Source organism: Mastigoproctus giganteus, chromosome 7 (genome assembly GCF_048544385.1).
Source record: "Mastigoproctus giganteus isolate SK-2022 chromosome 7, ASM4854438v1, whole genome shotgun sequence".
In the NCBI taxonomy this organism is placed as follows: Eukaryota; Metazoa; Arthropoda; class Arachnida; order Uropygi; family Thelyphonidae; genus Mastigoproctus; species Mastigoproctus giganteus.
In genome coordinates, this window is record NC_143581.1 from 158,695,674 (window position 1) to 158,701,673 (window position 6,000).

Consider the following 6,000-nt stretch of genomic DNA (forward strand, 5'->3'; position numbering starts at 1 on the left):
TCTGGATCGTGAGAAAGTTCGTTCCAGAATGTTAGTTTTGCATATGAGGCAGTGATCTTCGCAAGTAATAGCATATTGCACAACTCATTCTCTGCGACATCTACAATCTGTTTAGCCGCGGCTTATTTGGTATAGTTCCGCGTTTCTTAAACTAGAACCTCAGATTCCCCACTAGTCCATACAGGTAATCCAGCGGATTTGCGAGTTATGCCCAAAATTCATTACATATATTTTTAAAATAAAAAAATTTGCATTATATAAATATTTTTTTGTAAAATGAAGAAATTCTGTTGGATAATTTCATGAAAAAATATAATTCCACTCAGATTTAATTTATATGTTATTACCGGCAATCCATGACACTACAATTATATCATATAAAAATAAAACATTCTTGAGGGGTATTGTCTTCCCAAAAGATGTTTTAGAGTGCGCCTATGCAGTTAATATATATTTAGTTCGATTCTTCCCGAGAGACTCATATTTACATACCTCCACTTATGAAGTCCACATGAAATTTTGAATGCAAAAGGGAATCCTCGTTCATTGTTCATTGCCTTCCTCTTGCTTTCGTCCGTGCCAAATCGTAAATATCTCCCTCTATTTCCTGCGAAAAAAATACTTTTAATATCAATTAGGTGAACTGTTTCGACAAATGCCAGTTTATCATACTGCCAAGGCGCCATAAAAAATTAAACCAATCAACCAATCTTAAACGTTACTTCAACCAGCTGTGGTACACTGTAATAATACATAACTCTATAAAAAGCCAGAAATAATTTCTGGATAATTTCGAGTGTGCTGAAAATAGTAGGTAGTGTTTATCAACATCAACAATATATGAGGTAGAAGAAAAGTAGGATGCTAGCAAGTCAGATTTATCTTTGGCTATGGTGGCAATACAACCACATGGTTTTGACAGAGATGGGAATTAAGATGGGTAAAAGTTGCGGCCAATAACTTTGGCAGAGACCAGAATGCTGAACTATCATTTGGATAAGAAGCAAGTGTTCTACTTTTAACCTGTTCGAAATGTTGTTTGGACTGATTAATAACTGCTTTACAATTGTTTTTGGAGTTTTGGTGTAGGCAGCAAATGAACCTGCAGATATGGATACAAGCCAATTGCGATATGCAACATTCATATCTTGAAGCCTTAGTATATTTATTTGAAACCAAGATTTATATGAAGGACGAGATTTTAAGGTATAGAGTGGAATAAAGAATTTCATCTTCACAAGAATAATTTCACTGACACGATTTGAGCAAAAACTGACTTCTAAAGGTTTAAAACAGTAATCCGACCAAGGAAAAGAAGAGAAGATGTCTCGCAGATGATCCTATTTTTCATTATTTTAATGCCAAACAACAAGAAGTTGAGAATTGCACGAGAGAAAGGCTCCATTGGAAAAGAAACTATCACCAAGTTGTGATCTTGGGTACATAGAGGACTACTCACCTCGACCGTGTACTTACAAAGTGTAAGCTTAGGCTTACTAAAACAAAAAAAAAAAAAAAAAAAATTTATTAATAAATAAAAATAAGGTAATAATAATAATATATATTGGTGCATTTAACATTGGAATATTCTGACAAATTAGACAAATTCAGTGAACAATAATTATACACGCAACGAACAATTAAAATAGGATTAGAAATAAGCCGTCAGGAAAATGCTTAAGGGCGAGACAAAATTCTTGGACGGAGGGTGAACTTCCGCCTACTGAAGAGGTTTCAGGTTAAATTTCCCCGGAACGGGCCGAACCAGGAGAATAAAATACGGAGAAGGTCAAGGACAGAGGAACTAAAATCAGGGATTACACTAAGGTAAGGGATGGGGGGGGTGAATTTAGGACGAAAGGATATATAAAGATTTGTTCGGCGAGAAACGTAGTTGTTGGTCGGTTTAGAGTGAGTTGGTGGTTGTTTTTGGTTGTTTTAGAGAGAGTGGCTAGTTTCAAGTGAGTATGTAGTTTTAAAGTGAGTGGACAGTTTTAGTATGAGTAGACTGTATTAGAGTGAGTTGGTCGGGGAGATTTCGGTATAGAACAAAGAAATCAGATGTGGAGACCATTAAAGAAAGTTTTCCTGAAGGTCAAGGAGCTGGCCCAACTTGGAGAATGGGAAAAATAATTGTAAGTACTGATAGTATTATTATACCTAGTCAAGATATAGTCCTGGGGAAAGGAGAAAGGCATTCTGAAATTCTAACTGTGAATGACTTGATTAGCCTGTGAGGTGGAAGGAAAAACGCAATTGATGTTTTAAACGAACTGTAAATAAATCTTCCTGGTAATGAGATATAGTAAGGAAATTTTGTAACTGTACATCCCAGTGGAGGTTCCTGTATTAGAAATTTAGTGAAAAATTTGTATGTACATGAGTCAGTTTCCTAGAATTAAACATGTTGCAATTTACTTGTGTTTTGTCAGTTGTCTCACTCAAATTCTAGCGAAAAACCCAATTTCCCTGGACTTGTTTATGCAGTCAGAGACCCAAGGATAACTTATAGTTACCTGATAAAATTAAAAGTAGGTGGAGAAATTTGTGTATATATAAGTAAACTAATTATTTATGTATATAGTACGCAGAAGAAAAAGTGTACGCCTACAAAAAGTTGTTTGTGAGAAAAAGATAAAGCATGTTGCCTGCTTGTTTAGAATTGTCTGGTGTTCTTCGCGAGGCCATTAGTAATTGCAAAAGTCTCAGCATCTCGATCAACTGGGTCTGTGTGACTAGAAAATTGAAGCCAGCTAGAGATGTGGACGTTAAAATCATCAACGATAATTACCTCACTGTTATGGAAGTGGGACTGGAGAAAGTTACGTTTCAGAGGGAGGAAATCGAAGAGTTGCAAGTGATTACTGGAGTTGGAAGAACGATAAAGGCAACAGAATATGGTAGAGAGATTTTAAGCCAAAGAAGATGGAAAAGAGGAGATTCCAAATTTCATAGACTCTGACAGAGAATATCAGAATGGACATACACAAATATCACTTTGAAACAAAAGGAATCATAGAGCGATTAATCTGGACAACTGAGATGAGCAGTGCGTGAGTCTAGTAATAATTAGGATTCTATTAGAAAGAGTACATGGCGTTTGACAGACTGTAAGTGGAAATGGACTTCGTTGAGATTGGAACTGAGATCACGTATACTTGTGAAATGAACGAGGAAGTGGTTGGGAGGTTTAGAACTTTTTGTACATTAGTTTTTTTTATTAGTTTGACAATTCATGATGTATTCAGTTGTAAGAAAAAGTGTGGGGTGACCATGCTCTAAGGATTAATGAAATCCTTGGATATAGTGTAAACATGGCAAGAATGTACCCAGCTCCTTGACATAACGTGGCCTCGACAATGCCCCAATACACACTACTTGGACTCCCTCCAGTCACTATCTGACAGAATAGAAGCAGGAAGATTATACATTCGGTCCTCCTGGCGAGTTACCTATAGGTAAAGTGTAAAGTGTTCGACGTCTAACAACCCCAGGAGTTTCTCCCATCTCCGCGTTGTGTACTCTGTGTATCACAGAACTCTGTGAAGGCTTAAAAAGATTTAAAAAGTGTAATGTGTGTGTGGGGAGGTTAATGATAACGTTGCGTAGCGTCGCGTTATGTTGTTCTTCTGACCATTTAGCCGTTGGGCCCCTAGTGGGACCCCCGGTTGCCCACACTTAGCCCAGAGGAGGCAGGTCAGGCATTAGAGGGATCGCTTGGCAGGCTCTGCCACCTAATTTCCGAAGATTTCAGTGGCAAGGGCCTAAAAAAAATGAAATAAAATAAAATTAGAATAAATAAATTAAAAAAAAAAGTGTTACCAATAGGTTTGGTCCGGTGGACTCTTTTTGCGGCCGACCTGCAAACACCGTTTCAGAGCTGTATCCTGGAAATGTAAGGAGGATTGGATCTCGCCACGATGTTGATCATAACCGTAACAGACATAAACCACACTGAATGATGGAAGAGATGGGGGGGGGGGTTGTTGGAGCTCTGCTCTGGAGTCTATGCATGGGTTCAATCACATCAATCTTCCAATAAGCAAAGTGGTGATATTACACCGTCTGAAGAGAGTCATCTACCACCTATGTGCAAGCAGAGGATTTGGTCACACGGACCGACCGGACTTTGCCGAAATTGGGTCCACTTGACCTGTGTGTCGCCAGAAATCAGTTCCATCAGCGTGTTAAACTCCCAAGTGTCAAGCACAGCTTGATATATACCTGAGAGAATGTCTGTGATAGCCTCAAGGGCCAAGAGGTGGCTGAAGGAAGCAGTGGAGAAGGAGAAAGTTCCATCCTGAGGAGCAGAAATCCCACGATGGAGAAGAAACTGCCGTCAGCACAAATCTTACTTAGAATGATAGTATAATCCTACTTACAATTTGCATAGCTTGGAAAAGCGAGAATTCAGTGTTGAAGAGGTTACCCTGGTATGGAAACGCACCGGGTAAAGACTTGGATCATGTCTGTCCTGTATAAAGATATAAAGCATAGAATAGTAGTAAATAGATCAGCAGATTGAGAAACTTTGTTGTTGCAGTTGTATTAGGGTTTTAGAGGCATCAACGGATAAGGTCATTTTGCTCCGTGTATACTATACATATATTTTTTTAACTATTATTTTTAGGCCACCCAAATAATTAAATTCATCTGTCGTGCTGTGTGACTTTTGTCTGTTAATTGCGTGTGTTCTATGGTCGATTTATCTGTTTTGCTGAACGAAAACCCCAGTTTCTGGAGGAAAAACAAGGTTTTTCCTCCAGAAAAACCGACTATCAACCACGGAGTGAATAAAGTCCATTAAAGTTCCTCGCATCATCGACGGGATTCGAACCCGGGCGTTTTCCATCCCGTGCGGGGAGGATGGTGACGCTACCACTGTGCTACATGTACAGACTGCTTCGTGTATACTGTCTATAAATTGTGTGTTCTGTGGTTGATTTTCTGTTTGCTGTACCAAAAACCCCAGTTTCCGATAGTAGTAGTCATGCTACTATCGCCCGAGGCCGATGAACTTATCCACGTTGTAAAAAGTAGCCCATAAAAATTCCTCACATCAGCGATGGGACTCCAATTCAGGTCTCTTCCACCCGGTGTGGAGAGGACGGCGATTCTATCCTCTGTTACCCATGAGGATTTATGTGTGGAAACTGGTTGTGGGGCAGTTAGAAGGACAACAGTAAGAGGAGAAGGAAATGCTTAAGTCAAGTAAAGGCTAGCTGGTTGGGTGGTAAATATTGCCCTAAAAAGTCATTGAAGCAAATGTGCAGCGCCAGGAAAGGCTGCCTTGGTGTCAGCATGATATTCCCGCACCTAGTGTTTTCAGTCTCATTTGGACACTGTTCTGGAATGGAATGTGTCGTATGAACACATCAGAAGGAAAGGCAACAATGGCTGCAAAGAAGTGTGGTAGAGACCAGTCGATATTCCAGCTGAAGTGAAATACAGTCCATGAGGCAAAGAGGCTTCTCGTAGGTCTCAATGGATTGGACATTCATTCATGATATGATTCTAGTCTTCGATCTCTGCATAGTTAGAGATCGTTTTCCTGAGTGTCCAGATAATGAAGTTTCTCACTGATACAGCCATGGCCCTTGAAGAGAACGGTAGTTGGCAGGTTCGGAGTCAAACGAGCAGTTTTGTGCTTGCCAGAAAACTGCACTGAAGGAAGATACCTCCTTGTAATTCACCTTTACAGCTGTTGGAACATCCGTCTTGCAATCCAGAGAGGAGAAGATCCCAAATACGTTTCTGTTTTTGGAGATGTCAGAGTCGAATGAAGTGTTTATGCCTAAATGGGCCACCATCTGGCTTTTCCTGATGAAGTATGCAAAACCGAAGAAGGCTACGTGAAGATTTAATGGGAGCTTTTTAGTGATTTTTTAAAGTGCTTTTTTTAAGTGCTGTATTGCAACTTGCAAGCCCTTGTTAGTTGAATGTGATCTTATCGACAGGGTGGACCCATATAGTTGTGCCATAGGTCACAATAGGTATGAA